Raw genomic sequence first — 18381 nt, forward strand, 5'->3', positions numbered from 1 at the left:
CATACCTTGGAGCAGAGAGCTGAGGATGTAGAAGGAAAGGCCAGGCGCAACAATTTGCGCATCGTGGGGCTGCATGAGGGCGAAGAAGGCAGGGACCCCACCGGGTACGTGGAGGACCTTCTGCTCCAAGACATGGGAGCAGGGAATCTGTCCCAGGGATTTGTGGTGGAGAAAGTGCACAGGGCCCTAACTAGAAAACCTCGCCACAGAGTCCCCCAGGACCCATGATAGCAAAGATCATGAACTTCAGAGACAGGGAAAAGATCTTGGCATTTTCGAGAGAGGATGGGGTCATAATGAGGAACACTGGCATAATAACCATGTATCCAGATTACACGAAGAAAGTGCAAAAGTGCAGAGCACAATTTTGGCCAGCAAAGGAACGCCTTAGGGTTGCCAAGGTACAATACATGCTGTTGTACCCAGCCAACTTGAAAGTGATGCATAATGGTAGGCCATACTTTTTCGAGACCACGGCAGAGGCCCAAGAACAGATAGACCAGCACGGGATCCCACAACTGAGATACATCGATGAGCAAGACAACAGGAACACCCCCGATAACCCACGTAGAAGCACACCGGACAGAAGAGTGACAGTTTAGAAACCTGAACTAGCAGTTAGTTAGACACGGGAGCCGCAGTTTTTGGAAGCAGGCTTCCAAGTTCCACAGATGCACCTCCACAGAAAGACAGCAGCTGGGATGCCAGTTTTAAGGTACCAATGTGCAACAAGTGCACCAACAAGAGTGAGGGAACCACCTCGAAAGCAGTGGAGCCCGAGCAGGGGGCCGGGCTGGGCGTTTGTTTCTAATTGTAGTAGTTGTAGGGTTCATTTGGTTAGGAGATGGCACGAGTGGAGAAAGAAGCGTCAAACGTTAAGGATACGGCAGGGGCAAAGAGAGAGACTAATTCAAGCTACGACCAAACATCGAGTATCAGAGAGACACACCAGTGGTGAGGGTCACCCCAGAACAGATGCAGGAGAAGCCCACTGAGGAGGGGGAGGACAGGAACCACCCTAACAAGCTGGGAAAATTGGGGACAGACCCGGAAGCACCAAACATTAGAAGAACGACTGCACATGAGCACATGGGAACTAGCGTGCCACCAGATTCAGCGTACACATGGGCCAGGAGGCACTGATCCTAGTCACATGGAATGTTAGGGGGCTAAAGGCCTACATCAAGAACCTGATGGTGTACGCCTGGCTGAATAGGGCAAAGGTTCACATTGCAATGCTACAGGAGACACATCTGACGGCCAAAAAGCAAGCCAAGGTAGCCAAGAAATGGGGAGGCCAGGTGTACAGTTCAACGTACTATAACTACGCAAGAGGGGTGGTGACATGGATCGGTCCAGGGACCCTGTTTCAACTCATAAAACAAGAAAAAGACGTGGAGGGCAGTGTCCTGATTATACATGGAATGCTTGAGAATCAGGAGGTGTGCCTGGTGAATATATATGCCCCCAACCACGATGCAACAGATTTTTTCAGGACACTTATGCCCCGGCTGGCCCCATATAGGGAGGCAACAATCATCTGGGCCTGCGACTTCAACTGTACATTGGACCCCTGACTGGACAGGTCGGACACCAAGCACAAGCAACCAGCGCCGCTGGCTAGAGCACTACAGAAGAAACTGGAGCAACTCAAGCTAGCAGACGTCTGGAGAAAGGTACACAAGGGTAAAAGGGGATACACACACTACGGCACCCTGCATGGGACATTCACTCAAATAGACTACTTGTTTACAGGCAAGGAGACACTGGGGGAATTCACGGGGGCACACATTCATGCACAAACACTGTCCGACCACGATGGGCGTGGATTAGGCAAACACATACAGAAGAGCCCCCACACTCAAATGGAAACTGAGGGCGGAAGCATTGTTGGATGAGGAATTCCAGGAGTACATCCAGTGCATGATAGATGACTATTTTGAGCATAATGCAGGCAGTGTGGGTAGCACCAGAACAGTCTGGGAGGCCCTTAAGGTGGTGGTCAGAGGAGCGGCAATGGGGCAGACTGGAGGCCTCAGGGGAGAAATTTTGGCTGAACTAGAGGGAGTAGAAAAGGAGATGAAAGGGGGGAAGCATGGGCGGGTGAGATGGGAGGAGAACTGGGAGATGTCACTACCTAAAACAACAGGGTATGGCAATCTGGGAAAGGCAGGGAGCTGGATTATGGGAAGTATATACAGAGGCTACATGCGGAGGGGGACAAGCCCAGCAGGCTCCTAGCCTGGCTAACTAAATAGGAGGCAAGCAGGAACTGATAAACACAATTAAAGATGGACAGGGGGAAGTGATTAGTACCCAGGAAGGTATAAATATGGTTTTCTCTCAATTCTACGAGAAACTATACTCCCGGGTCCAAGAGGCAGAATAGGGAGATATAGCTGATGCTTTGGCAGAAATCAACCTTCCACAATTGACAGAGGAGCAAGCTCAAATGTTAGACACACCCCTCACAGTGGAAGAACTGGCGGCGGTCATAACCCAGCTACCGATAGGAAAGTCCCCAAGGCCAGACGGGTTACCAGTGGAATTTTACAAGAAATATAGGACAGCCAGGCGCAGAGACTACTATATACATTAGAAGAGGCATACGAGAGGGGATGGCTCCGAGTATTATGTCAGAATCCATGATAGTACCAATACTAAAACCAGGGAAACCACCTCTAGACTGCAGTTCCTGCAGACCAATCTCCCTGATGAATCAAGAATCCAAATCCTCACAGCGGCCCTGGACAACCGGCTTAAAAGGGTTATACCCACATTGGTGCACTTGGAACAAACAGGGTATGTACCGGCACAGAATACCACATGGATTCTACGCAGACTTGACCACGTCATAGACATTACAAATCAGAAAGAGGGGAACGGCGAAGTGGCATTATTGGATGCCATAAAGGCATTTGACTCAGTGAACTGGGATTGGCTTCTGGGAGCGCTCGCCAACTTTGGGATAGGTAAAGGGTTCCTGCGTTGGATCAAGCTTTCATATAAGGATCAGAGGGCAAGGTTTAAGACAGGCAGACTTTTTTTGGCAGAGTGGACCATAGTGTGGTGTACGAAGCACCGGTGCCCACTGTCCCCGATGTTATATATACTGGCACTAGAACCATTTGCAGCTTTTCTAAGAGCCGAGTACAGGGACACCGGAATAGTGATAGATGGGGAAGTACATCAAATATTAATCTATGCAGACTATATGCTGCTCTATGTCCAGAACCCACAGTCTCACTTGCAAGACCTGCTTGAAGCCCTGGGAGCATTTAGCAGGCTGACAGGAGTTATTCTCAATAAGGAAAAGTCTGTGCTGTTCCCTTTAGCGGGCCTGAGAGGAGGGATACCAGACTGGTTACCAGATTTGGGCCTGACATGGACCCCACTCACCTTCAGATATCTAGGAGTGGATATCACAACAGTAAAGAGACACACAAGGCCAATACAAAGGGGGTCCTGAATAAAATAGGGAAGGCCATGCAGTTTTGGAGGACTCTACCGTTGGGGATGGTAGGCAGAGCGGCCCTGTTAAAGATGACGGTCTTATCCTGCCTCCTATATTATTTCACGTACATTCCTTACAACTTCCCAGGGTCATTTTTTAAACTGCTACACACCATGGCAAGTGACTTCCTGTGGGGAGGAGGGAGAAACAGGGTATCACAGAACACACTACAAAGGGCTACGAGTGGGTGGGCATCAGGCTCCCTGGCTTTGAACAATACTACTTGGCAGCTCAACTTCAATTCGTGGTACAGTGGCTGGGCGAAGATACATCCACAGACTCAATACTTTTTCGACTGTTGCTGCAGCGATATTACTTAAGTGAACTCCTGTGGATGGAACCAGCTTCAGCCAAAGCACTCCCCAATGTGGTTAAGCTGGGCGGAGCCCTCTGGGAAACTGCAGGACATGACAGACCCCTGCTCCAGGCAAATCCCCCTTGCGAGATTAGTGGATGCCCACATTGCCAACCTGACAACATTCAGAACACAGTGGGAAGACAAGGGAATGGCCAAAATAGGAGAGTTGTGATAAGGTGAACACTAGATGGACTTCCAGACCCTTGTAGAAGAGCAAGGCATACACAGGGGCCAATTCATATTGTATAACAGCTTGGTCAGAACAATAAGGAGGAGATGGGAGACCCTACCGGAGGCGGAAGACACAGGGGGGCACTAGATGCATGGTACGATGTTTCAGAAGGGGGACCCACAGTGTCCAGGCTTTACAAACAATTACTAGGAACTAACAACACCAGACAATTACATACATGATTGAAGTGGGATGAAGAGCTTCAGAAACCCTTCAAGGAAGAGGAATGGAACAGGGCCCTTCAGTATGCAAAGAAAGTCTCCAGGAAAGCAAGGTTCAGACAGATGCAGCTCTATATCCTACATAGAGCATATCTAACGCCTAAAAGGATGTCAAGCATGAGGAATAGACAAACCCGAGGCTGCCCGCTCTGTGAGGCGGAGCTGGAAGACATGGTACTTATGTTCTGGTCATGCCCGAGAATAAGAAAAGAGCGCTGAAGGTGGGAATCCATAAGCAAACATGGTCGCCGGCATCTTATCTACTGGGCCCGTTTCCAAGAGTAGACAAGCAGAGAACACACTTGGCAAAAATGAAAGACTTGATGACAATATTGGCGAAATGCTTCATAACAATGGGGTGGAACACAATAATGGGACCCTCGATAGAGAGGTGTTGGGCGGACTTTCAAAAACGGGCGATAGCTGAAACATCAGTGTGGACAAGGGTGACACAAAGGGGAGAAGGCAACAGTGGGGCTAAGACATTGGCATGGAACACCCTGGTGCAGGACCTGTTTGGAGGCAAGTAAAGAGACAACATAGTCGAGCCACGCAACCTGGTCAAGGGCTAACTGTATAAAGGTGGAAACTTATGGGATTACAAGCAGAAAAGATTAAAGGAGGAGATGGCCGGCCCATTTGCACCCGGGTTGAATACACTGAATAGTGTACGAACATCATAGATGGGAGAAAGGAGGCCTAGTCGTGAACCTAGCAGATAAGGAATAATATGGACTCCAACTTACAAGTGCCAGTAGGAAAGTGCTGTGTGTTGTTGTTAAGTGGTTTTTGTTATGTTTTGTGTTGAAAATGCAAATAAAAACACTTTTAAAAAAGAAGTGATCTATGTTAAGGGCATACTTTGTGCAATGAAGTATCGATGTGTAACATTGATTGGACATTTGGTAATGTGGGTATGGGATAAACTGCAATATCACTGTTCCAATGCCACACAAGTTATTTTTGTTTATTTGAGGTCCTTTTAGTTCTGGGAGAGTTGGTGAATGGGAATATTTTATTTGTATCTGTAAAGGTTATTTTAACTCCACCTGCAAATTAGTTTTTTTGTTTTTTCTATGGATCAGCGCTACACAAGATTGGAGAATTTGTTTTTTTCATTGTAAAATAATTTGTCCCTAATTACAATACTGGCGGTAACCCATGGTGCTATTAGCACCATGGGTGCAGCCGGTATTGTAACGAGTCCGCCAATGTTCAATGGGCAATTACCACCCCATTCCAAGGTTTGCGGGGTGGTAATTCCCCATTGAACATTGGCCCTTCCCCATTGCCATTTTTGCCCCGTAGGGCATAATGGGAATGGGGAAGGCGGTAAGTACGGTACTGCAAATTGCGGTACCATACTTACCTCGAGAGTCCCTTTGCGGGCCCCTACTTTAACGGCTGGTCTAGACCTGCCGTTAAGGTCGGGTCCCGCAAAGGGACCTTGTAGTAAGGCGCTAAGTGGTTAACGGCACCGCAGCCTTTTACGGTGCCGTTAACCACTTAGCGCCTGGGTCGTATTGAGGCCCTTTGACTGTTATGAACACATTTTTACTATAAATATTTTTGTCTGGTTATAAACACAAACCTGTTAAATATTGAAATGGTTGAATGGAGTATAATTAATGAATTGATTATTTTATTTTTAGTTTCTGTTTTATTTACATATTCTATTACAAAATGTACAACAATTTAAAGGGGAGGGAAAGCAAAGGAGGGAGTATAATTGTAATGTAAAATTATCCAGACAGACTATTTAAAACACTGAGCATTCTGTGATATTCATCTGATGTGTCCTTCCTTTGGAAAGACATTTTTGTCTTGCAGATACTTGTTTTAATATTGTTATTGAATCTCAGCTGCTCCATCCCAGCAAATTCAGCTGAGCATGTCTGACCCACAGGTTGCTTTCAGGCATTCACTGATCCACCTACTCCTCCTGCCAGGTGTTCCTGGATACAGGCATTTCCTGATCCACCTACTCCTCCTATCAGGTGTCCCAAGATGCAGGCATTCCCTGATCCACCTGCTCCACCTCCCAGGTGTACCTAGAGGCAGGCATTCCCTGATCCACCTGCTCCACCTCCCAGGTGTCCCTAGATGCAGGCATTCCCACATCCATCTACTCCTCCTCCCAGGTGTACCTAGAGGCAGGCATTCCTTGATCCACCTGCTCCACCTCCCAGGTGTACCTAGAGGCAGGCATTCCCTGATCCACCTGCTCCACCTCCCAGGTGTTCCTGGATACAGGCATTTCCTGATCCACCTACTCCTCCTATCAGGTGTCCCAAGATGCAGGCATTCCCTGATCCACCTACTCCTCCTCCCAGGTGTTCCTGGATACAGGCATTTCCTGATCCACCTGCTCCTCCTATCAGGTGTCCCAAGATGCAGGCATTCCCTGATCCACCTGCTCCACCTCCCAGGTGTACCTAGAGGCAGGCATTCCCTGATCCACCTGCTCCACCTCCCAGGTGTACCTAGATGCAGGCATTCCCACATCCATCTACTCCTCCTCCCAGGTGTATCAAGATGCAGGCATTCCCTGATCCACCTACTCCTCCTCTCAGGTGTCCCTAGATGCAGGAGTTCCTTGATCCATCTACTCCTCCTCCCAGGCATCCCTGGATGCAGGAATTCACTGATCGATCTGCTCCACCTCCCAGGTGTACCTAGATGCAGGCATTGCCTGATCCACCTGCTCCTCCTCCCAGGTGTACCTAGATGCAGGCATTCCCTGACATGCTCCTTTCCCCAGGTGTACCTAGATGCAGGCGTTCCCTGATCCACATGCTCCTTTTCCCAGGTGTCCCTAGATGCTGGCATTCCCTGATCCACCTTCTCCTCCTCCCAGGTGTCCCTAGATGCAGGCATTCCCCGATCCACCTTCTCCTCCTCCCAGGTGTCCCTAGATGCAGGCATTCCCTGATCCACCTGCTCCTCTTCCCAGGAGTCTCTAGATGCAGGCATTCCCTCATCCACCTGCTCCTCCTCCCAGGTGTACCTAGATGCAGGCACTCCCTGATCCACCTGCTCCACCACCCAGGTGGCCCTAGATGCAGGCGTTCCCTGATCCACCTGCTCCTCCTCCCCGATGTACCTAAAAGCAGGCCTTTCCAGATCCACCTACTCCTCCTCCTAGATGTCCCTAGATGCAGGCATTCCCTGATCCACCTACTCATCCTCCTAGATGTCCCTAGACGCAGGCAATCCCTGGTCTACCTGCTCATCTTCCCAGTTGTCCCTAGATGTCACATCTCTAATCCACTCACTACAAGAGCTCGATGTAGTGTTGCCCACCATTGGGATTCTCTAGTGGCAACACAATCTTCACTCACAGCAAATCACTGAATGCAGTCCCCAATGCTGTGAATGCCACAACTACCCTAATTATAGTTACAGACATTGTCCTCAGTCCTCTCCCCACTCAACTACTGTAAATGCACTCCAGTTTACTAACCCTTCCCTCAGTTTCAGAAGCCTGCTTCCCGCCTCTCTGAAAGCTGCCTTAGATTGAACAGGAGCTCCAGACATGTGTCACCATTAAGGTCACAACTGTGAAGGACTTCCATGGCTAGTAATTAGACTTAGGTTTTCTGTAATTTGCATTTGAGTTCCTGTGTTAAGTGTTTCTAAGTAACACTTTTCCTGTACTTCATCTCTTTCAGAAATGGTTTGTAAGTACATCTTTAATTTCCATTAAAACCTAATTGATGTTGCATTTGAGGCAACATAACATACAATTGTTCGATAGTCTGTACCTCGATAATTTTAGGGGAGTGCCAAAATATTTTTGAAATTTAACTGTTTGATGAATTGCCCTGTTTATAATGAAGATGAGTTTCCTCTCCAAAATATAATGGGAGACCAACTTTTGCAGAGGTTGTAGACCCCTCATTAAATAGGCATATATGTGTGGTGCCTGTGGCTGTGTATTTCACACAGCCAGCAGAGGGCAGTCAATGATATCACTTCCTGTCAGCCATCAGTTTTATCCCATGCTTTATATTGTCTCCTGGTGCTATGAACACTGAACTAGAGGGGGGCTGGGATTTGTTAGTGATGACAGGGGAGAAATGCAGGTAAGATCCGCTGTTGTGTTGATGTCTGCATTTTGGAAGTACCTGGTGTGACAAAGCCATGGGTAAGAGGATGGAATGTAGGAAGAATGTGACCTTGGTGGCCCGGGTACACCACACATACTGTGATGCACGCCCCAGAGATGCTATACGGCAGATCATTCAAGCCCTCCCCATCATCCCCAGCATCACGCTGAGAGTCAACGCTGCTCAGAAATACAACCACTAGCAGCAAAATGTAGATTTTCACCTGAAAACCCTGATGTTATGCAGGACAAACAAGTTGCCTGCGCGCCCGCTCCCAAGAGTGGTTGCTATTCAATGGGAGAAAGCAATCAGAGCAAGTTATTAACATATGCAAAATGTGCAGCCACTTCATTTGAGATGGTCCACAAACCAAGCATGGCTCCATTGAGGAGTCCCGCTGTGATGAAATGACAACTGCTTCACAGTAGTGCAGGGTTCAGTAGTGACTAAACTGCCTACTTAGCCCCACACTACTACAAAACCAGCAGAAATGCCAGTGATAAAAGTGAAACAGGCACAGCCGATAGATATACCTCCTTTGTGGTGTATCCATTGGCTGCTCCTTTGTGGTGATGCGTGCAGAGGGCTGGCTATACTCTGAGGAAGGGTGTGAATGTGATAACAGTAGCAAACCAAACAGCAATAGCACAAAGACTCCAGGGAGCCCATTCTCTTGTGAATATGCTTATGGGATAACCATAAGGATGCTTTAACTCATCATATTATTCATGCTTTCCTTGACAAAACTGGCTCACATGGAAAGTTAATTGGTAAAGCCCTCAAGCCACAGCCATCATTCTCTTACTCCTGGTGAAATCCAAGCCTATCTATCATGGTCCCATTTGCCCAGAGACAGATGCCTAATCAACAGGGCAAGACTTAACAAACTGCATTTAAGGGTGGTGTGTGCGTCATCGGCTAATTCAGGCGGTATGTCTAACTGTGAATTATATAAGAATGTGGCTTGGGGACAATCCGTCTTATCCTAACGCCGTGCCAGTACACACACCAAGGAACTCCTGCCAGAATCCCAGCAAGTTGCATGAAGAAAGGGAGCCCTCACCCATCTGGAAAGGAAGAAGGATGGCTATCCAAGGACGGCACATAATGAAACAGGACCTAAAACAATAAGGTGGCCATTTTGAGTATATCATCCCCTTTAGTGATTTATCGCGGCAGCTGCAGGAGCCAGAGGCAATGCATATAAAAAAATAGGTCAAACATAACGACTTCCACTTAACTGTTCAGAATATACCTGGAATGCAGCAAAACTGCCACAGAGAAGAAAGATAAGTTTATACCAAGTGGCTCCAGAGCACTCCATTGAAGATGTCTTGTGCTGCAAACAGTATAATACCACGGTCATAAAATGGAGATGGCCACTTCAGGACTGGTGGGGCTAGGCACTCACCAGGGAACCCAAAATGGCTTTGCGAAATGGACCCTGGGCATCCCTGGCAACACACCACATAACGGGGGTGTGAGGCATAAGAAAGAACGGGGCCAAAACTAAGAGGTGAGGTCTCCCACACAATGGAACCTTAAATGAGGGTCCATTGATGCCAGAAAAAAGTAAATGCATTAGGTGAGGAAGATGAAAACATTCCAGAGAATCCAGCAGTAGCGCTTGGAGGCTCAGGAATGTGAGGGTAAGATTTACTAAAAGAAATCTCCCTAACATCTCTGTAGCTCAGAAGTGGTTCAATGTGGTAATCAGGGCCCGGGGCTGCCCCCTTACTTCTGTGTTGCTGGGAGCCCAATCCAAGATCTCCAGGTCAAGTTAATTTGTTCTGTTGCACTGCCACACCGGGGAGATTGGCTGACATCTATAGAGTATCCTTCAGATCCAGAGAGTACGATCTTGGTTCCAGTGCAGCCAGCAGTTGAGGCCTTAGTCCACAGCAGTTCACCCACCCTGTGGTCTCAGGGTATGGTTAGGGGACCAAGCTCTCCTCTGCCTTGGATGCACCTGTCTTCATCTATGACAGAGGACTTTGGAATTGGCTCCCCTCCCAACAGGTTTCCAGAGATGTCACCTTCTTAGCGTCCAGGAAAGAAACAAAGAAGAAGTGGGAGAGCCCCAACCTTATAAAAGTAAAAGGGCACTTGAGATTAGGCAACATCAACCCTGCTTTAAGTGGCCCATTGCCTGCCACAGAATGCCAGGGGAATTTGCATCATAACCAGCACAAACTTGTTCTATAGCAAGTGGAACGGAAAGAGAGCCCCCAAAAACAAAATGGGAAAACCCTATTCAGTTTCTCTCTGCCCTTTCTGGATACTACAATCCCTCCTCCTTCCCAAACCTGAAGCTTCAAAGGTCTATTGGTATGCAACACCATAATGTGATATATTCCTTTGTTATGGACGTGTCTCTTTGAACCTCCCTGTGAGTTATCCCTCTGGGGGTTTACAGATCCTCCCAAAAAGGTGACAGCATTCTAGCCTTCTGTCTTACTTGCCAAATAAGGCTTGACATTTGTGCAATATCAATTTAATTTGGCTTTAGCAATTCAGCAAATCAAAACAAGATATGGCTTTTGTATTTATTTGTATTTGATAAACAGGAATGTCAATTTTGATAGGAAATTAATTCCAATAACACATTTACGGATGGCAGAGGCATCCCCACTAAGGGTGCCTAAACAATAGCATAACGATGAGAGCAAGTGGCCAGCCAGTTATACCAGGGACAAAACAAAACAAGGCAAAACAAAACAAACAGATGTTCCATGAGTCAGACTACCTGAAGTTCTAGAAGCATCTCAAGTCCCTCCTTTTCTCCTCTGCCTTCACTCTCTCGCTCCCTTGCAAAGTTTACTGTCTGTGCCTCTGACTGGTTTGCAGGGTTCCTTTATAGTCTTACTGGCTACCATGCACTTCCTAACCAGAGACCAGTCTTCCTTTGCGCTGCCTGCTGGCATACTGCACACTAAGGAGATGTAAATGTAACCTCTACAGCTCCGATGTCTCCTTGCACTTACTCAGAGCGTTGCTGCCCTGAATGCACTTACTTCAGCCTTGCTGCTCTGATCACAATTCCCCCCTGTCCTCTCCCTTGCACTCCCCCCTCCTTCCTCTTGCATTTCTAGCATTGCACTTGCACAATCCGAATGACACAAGGCCTAGTAGGATTGTGTGTCTTGACCTCCCTATGTCTCCTTTCCCTTGTCATTTGGCACCTGGAAAACCTTGTATACAGGGGTGTTATAAATACCATATCATATAATTTCATATCAAGCCTTTGAGAAAGGAAGAAAGGTAACAGTGGTCACACAAGAGAGGTTGAGAAAAACATCATATTATATAATTGCAGCACACAACACTGCTCCTACGATCTGCATCCACAAGTCATACACACTCAAACGACCATCAAAGGAAGTAAATCAAAAGCACATGAACTTGTGCACACACACACCACACACACACACACACACGTGGTACTGGGCATGTGTTTTGGGCAAATGATGACAATAGCTGTTAACAAGAAAGCAATTTCACTTCTCAGAGGCCAAAACTATAGGCGTGTACAATACATGTTTTCGTACACATACTGACAATAGCTCGGTGTACCCTGAGCAGACTTTCCTACTAAGAAGTGAACTATGTGAAGGCTATATGTTGTGCAATGAAGTATCAATGTGTAACAGTGATTGGACATGTTGTAATATGTGTATGGGATAAATTTCAATATCAATCTTCTAGTGTCACTCAACTAGTTTTTGTTCATTTGAAGTGGTTGTGGAATATGTTGTCTTTATACATCTAGCACAATATGTCTTATTTCAGCCTTAATATGCAGTTATTTCTTGGCTAGTTTGTAAATGTAAATATTGTATTTGATCTGTAAAGGTTGTCTTAGCTCCACTAGCCCTTTTATTTTTGTATGTGTGTCCGGTGTCAAACACAAACCTGTTAACAAACATAGAAACTGTTGAAAGAAGTACAATGAAAAAATCAATTATTTTATTTTTAGTTTCTCTTTTTTTACATATTTTCTTTGCATTTGATTCATAATAACAATAATACATCCATTACAGAAGATATATTCAGCAATATAAAGCAGAAGGAAAGTAAAGGAGGGTCGAGAAAAAACAAATAAATAGAAGAGTCTGGTGATGCAATATTATCCACACAGATCATTTAAAACACTCCCTTTCTGTGGTATTCATCTGATTTGTAATTCTTTTGCAAAGACATTTTTGTCTGGCAGACATATTTTTTATCTTATTACATCTCAGTTGCTCCATCCCAGCAAAATCAGCTGAGCATGTCTCTCCCACATGCTGCCTTCAGGCGTTCCCTGATCCACCTGCTCCTCCTCCCAGGTGTCCCTAGATGCAGGCATTCCCAAATCCACCAACTCCTCCTCTCAGGTGTGCCTAGATGCAAGCATTCCCAGAATCACCTGCTCCTTCTCCCAGGTGTCCCTAGATGCAGGCATTCCCTGATCCACTTGCTCCTCCTCCCAGGTGCCCCTAGATGCAGGCATTCCCTGATCCACCTTCTCCTCCTCCCAGGTGTCCCTAGATGCAGGCATTCCCTGACCTGTCTGCTCCTCCTCCCAGGTGTCCCTAGATGCAGGCATTCCCTGACCCGTCTGCTCCTCCTCCCAGGTGTCCCTAGATGCAGGCATTCCCTGATCCACTTGCTCCCCCTCCCAGGTGTCCCTAGATGCAGGCGTTCCCTGATCCACCTGCTCCTCCTCCCAGGTGTACCTAGATGCAGGCGTTCCCTGATCCACCTGCTCCTCCTCCCAGGTGTACCTAGATGCAGGTGTTCCCTGATCCACCTGCTCCTCCTCCCAGGTGTCCCTCGATGCAGGCGTTCCCTGATCCACCTGCTCCTCCTCCCAGGTGTCCCTAGATGCAGGCATTCCCTGATCCACCTGCTCCACCTCCAGGGTTCCCTAGATGCAGGCATTCCCTGAACCACCTACTCCTCCTCAAAGGTGTCCCTAGATGCAGGCGTTCCCTGATCTACCTGCTCCTCCTCCAGGGTTCCCTAGATGCAGGCATTCCCTGATCTACCTGCTCCACCACCCAGGTGTCCCTAGAGGGAGGCATTCCCTGATCCATCTGATCCTCCTCCCAGGGGTCCCTAGATGCAAGCATTCCCTGATCCACCTGCTCCTCTTCCCAGGTGTCCCTGGATGCAGACATTCCCTGATCTACCTGCTCCACCACCCAGGTGTCTCTAGAGGGAGGCATTCCCTGATCCACCTGATCCTCCTCCCAGGTGTCTCTAGATGCAGGCGTTCCCTGATCCACCTGCTCCTCCTCCCAGGTGCCACTAGATGCAGGCTTTCCCTGATCGACATGCTCCTCCTCCCAGGTGTCTCTAGATGCAGGCTTTCCCTGATCGACCTGCTCCTTCTCCCAGGTGTCTCTAGATGCAGGCATTCCCTGATCCACTTGCTCCTCCTCCCAGGTGTCCCTAGATGCAGGCATTCCCTGATCCATCTACTCCTCCTCCCAGGTGTACCTAGATGCAGACATTCCCTGATCGACCTGGTCCGCCTCCCAGGTATCCCTAGATGCAGGAATTCCCTGATCCACCTGCTCCACCACCCAGGTGTCCCTAGATGCAGGCATTCCCCTATCCATCTGCTCCTCCTCCAGGTGTACCTAGATGCAGGCATTCCCTGATCGACCTGGTCCGCCTCCCCGGTGTCCCTAGTTTCAGGCATCCACTAATTCACCTGCTCCACCTCCCAGGTGTCCCTAGATGCAGGCATTCCCAGATTCACCTGCTCCTCCTCCCAGGCGTTCCTAGATGCAGGAATTCCCTGATTGACCTGCTCCTCTTACCAGGTGTCCCTAGATGCAGGCGTTCCCTGATCCACCTGCTTCTCCTCCCATGTGTCCCTAGATGCAGGCATTCCCTGACCACCAACTCTTCCTCCCAGGTGTCCCTAGTTGCAGGCATCCACTAATTCACCTGCACCACCTCCCAGGTGTCCCTAGATGCAGGCATTCCCTGATCCACCACCTCCTCCTCCCAGGTTTCCATAGATGCATTTATTCCCTGATCCACCTGCTCCTCCTCCCAGATGTCCCTAGTTGCAGGCATTCCATAATCCACCACCTCCTCCTCCCAGGTTTCCCTAGATGCATTTATTCCCTGATCCACCTGCTCCTCCTCCCAGATGTCACTAGTTGCAGGCATTCCATAATCCACCTGCTCCTCCTCCCGGGTGTCCCTAGATGCAGGCAATCCCTGATCCATCTGCTCCTCCTCCCAGGTGGCCCTAGATGCAGCCATTCCCTGATCCAACTGATCCTCCTCCCAGGTGTACCTAGATGCAGGCATTCCCTGATCCACCTGCTCCTCTTCCCAGGTGCCCTAGATGCAGGCATTCCCAGATCCACCTGCTCCTCCTCCCAAGTGTCCCTAGATGCAGGTGTTCCCTGATCCACCTGCTCCTCCTCCCACCTCTGGGAATCTCTGGTGGTGCCACTTGTGTTCTTCACTCACAGCAAATCACTGAATGCAGTCCCCCAATGCTGTGAATGCCACACTACCCTCAATCTAAGTTACTGACATTGCCCTCAGTCACTCACTACCTCTCCCCACTCAACTACTCTAAATGCACTCCAGTTTACTAACCCTTCTCTCAGTCTCCTAAGCCCGCCTCCTGCCTCTCTGAAAGCTGCCTGAGATTGAATAGGAGCTCCAATCATGTGTAACTATTTAAGTCAAGTCTGTGAAAGATTTCCAGGGCTAGTAATTAGACTTGGGTTTTCTGTAATTTGCATTTGCGCTCCTGTGTGAATTGTTTCTAAGTAACCCTTTTCCTGTACTTCATCTCTTTCAGAAACTGATTGTAAGTACTTCTTTAATTTCCATTAAATCCTTATTAACCTTACATGTGTGGCAACATAACATACCATGTTAGCATAGTCTGTGGCTCGATCATTTTAGGGGAGCGCCAACATGTTTTTGAAATGTAGCTGTGGTTTATGGATTGACCTGTTTATGATGAAGATGAGTTTCCTCTCCAAAATATAACGGGAGACCAATTTTTGCAGATCGTGTAGCCCCCTCATTAAATATTGCATATATTACATATATGTGTGGTGCCTGTGGCTGTGTATTTCACACAGCCAGCAGGGGGCAGTCAATGCTATTACTTCCTGTCTTCGGTTGTATCCCATGCTTTATAGTGTGTCTTGGTGCTATGAGCACTGAACTAGAGTGGGCCTGAGTTCTGTTAGTGATGACAGAGTAGAAATGCAGGAAATATCTACTTTTGTGTGGATGTCTGTATTTTGGAAGTACCTGGTGTGACAAAGCAACGTCTGAACTGTGGGTATAATGTTACCATGGTGGGCCGGGACCATCACACATACTGTGATGCCGGCCCCAGAGGTGCTATGTGGCAGATCATTCAGGCCATCCACGTCATCCCCAGCATCATGCTGAGAGTCAAAGCTGCTCATAAATACAACCACTAGCAGCAAAACGTTGATTATGACCTGAAAACCCTGATGTTCTGAAGGAAGAATAAGCTACTTGCTCACCCGCTCCCAAGAGTGTTTGCTATTCAATGGGAGAAAACAATCAGGGCAAATTACTAACATATCCAGAATTACAGGGATCAGCAGTCACTGAACCACCTGCTTAGCCCCTCACTGATACTAAACCAGCAGCAAACCCAGTGATACAAGTGAAACAGGCACAGCTGTGAGATATACCTCCTTTGTGGTGTATCCTTTGGCTAGGCATTTGCTGTGATGTGTGTAGAGTGCAGACTATACTCTGAGGAAGTGGGGGAATGTGATAACAGAAGCAACACAAACAGCAATAGCACAAAGACACCAGTGAACCCATTCTCTCGTGGCTATCCATACGGAATAAGGCTGCTTCAACTCTCCATATTATTCATGCTTTCCTTGACAAAACTGGCTCAAATGGAAGTCAATTGGTAAAGCCCTCAAGCCACAGCCATCATTCTCTTAATCCTCATGAAATATACGCCTATCTATCATGTCCCATCTGTCTGAAACAGATGCCTGATCAACAGGGCAAGAGTTAACAAACTGCATTTAAGGGTGGTGTGTTCTTCATCGGCTAATTTGGATGGTATGTCTTACTGTGTATTATATAAGAATGTGGCTTGGTTGTGTCAGTACACACACCAATGAGATCCTGCCAGAATCCCAGCAAGTTGCATGAAGAAAGGGATCCCTCATCCATCTGGAAAGGAAGAAGGATGGCTAACCAAGGAGAACATGTCATGAAACATGACCTAAAACAATCAGGCGGCCATTTTGAGTATATCATCCCCTTTAGTATATTATCGCAGCCACGGCAGGAGCCCGGGGCAATGCATCTAAAAAAATAGGTGAAACAGTAACGACTTCCACTTGACTGTTCAGAATATACCCGGAAAGCAGCAAAACTGCCACAGAGAAGAAAGATACATTTATACAAAGTGGCTCCAGAGCACTCCATTGAAGATGGCTTGTGCTGCAAACAGTATAATACCACGGTCATAAAATGGAGATGGCCACTTCAGGACTGGTGGGGCTAGGCACTCACCAGGGAACCCAAAATGGCTTTGCAAAATGGACCCTGGGCGTCTCTGGCAACACACCACATAAGTGGGGTGTGGGGCATAAGAAAGATTGGGCCAAAACTAGGTGAGGTCTCCCACACACTGGAACCTTAAATGAGGGTCCAGTGATGCCGGAAAAAAGTAAATGCATTAGGTGAGGAAGATAAAAGCATTCCAGAGAGTCCAGCAGTAGTGCTTGGAGGCTCAGGAAAGAGAGGGTAGGATTTACTAAACAAAATCTCCCTAACATCTCTGTAGCTCAGAAGTGGTTCAATGTGGGAATCGGGGCCCAGGGCTGCCACCTGACTTCTGTGTTGCTCAGAGGCCTAATCCAAGATCTCCAGGGGCAAGTTAAGTCTTTCTGTTGCACTTCCACACTGGGGAGCTTGGCTGAACTCTATAGAGTATCATTCAGCTCCAGTGAGGAAGATCATGATTCCAGTGCAGCCAGCAGTTGAGGCCTTAGTCCACAGCAGTTCACCCCCTCTGGTCTCAGGAAATGGTTAGGGGACTGAGCTCTCCTCTGCCTTGGCTTCACCTGTCTTCAGCTATGACACAGACTTTGGAATTGGCTCCCCTCCTAACAGGTTTCCAGAGTTGTCCTTCTTAGTGTCCAGGAAAGAAACAAAGAAGAATTGCAAGACCTCCAACCTTATAAAGGTAAAATGCCATACGAGATTAGGCAACACCAATCCCGCTTTTAGGGGCGCATTGCCTGCCACAATGACAAGGGAATATGCATCATACCCAGCGCAATCTTGCTCTATAGCAAGTGAGAAGGAAAGAGAGGCCCCTAAAAAACAAGATGGTAAAACCCTATTCAGTGTCTCTCTGCCCTTTCTGGATATCTCCTCCTTTCCAAACCTGCAGCTTCAAATACCCATTGGTATGCAACAACAAAATGTGATATATTCCTTTGTTATGTGTGTGTCTCTTTGAACCTACTGGTGAGTTATCCCTCTGGGGGGTTACCCATCTTCGCAGCGATGACGAGTTACACTCCTTGTGGGTTACCCATCCTCCCAATGAATTAAAGGTGACAGCATTCCAGCCTTCTGTCTTGCTTGCCAAATAAGGCTTGACATTTGTGCAATATCAATTTGATGTTTGCCATGGCACTCAGCTGCTCTGCACCCCATCAGTTTTCAAGCAACAAGTTAATTGCTATTGGAGAGCTACAGGCAGAGAGAATTGAGTAGGCAATTGATCATGTGACCATGCCCTGGCACTCATCTGCTCTACCCCCATCACCAGCATTCATACCTTCCAGGCATCTACTTATGGACTTTAGGCCAGCTCCAGGCAGACAGAATTGAGTAGGCTGTTGACACCATGACACCTGGCCTGACTAGGCACAAACGAAATATCACTGTGGACAAAATCATGC

This window comes from Ambystoma mexicanum, chromosome 2q (assembly GCF_040938575.1).
Source record: "Ambystoma mexicanum isolate Mex_15411 chromosome 2q, UKY_AmexF1_1, whole genome shotgun sequence".
NCBI classification, from domain to species: Eukaryota; Metazoa; Chordata; class Amphibia; order Caudata; family Ambystomatidae; genus Ambystoma; species Ambystoma mexicanum.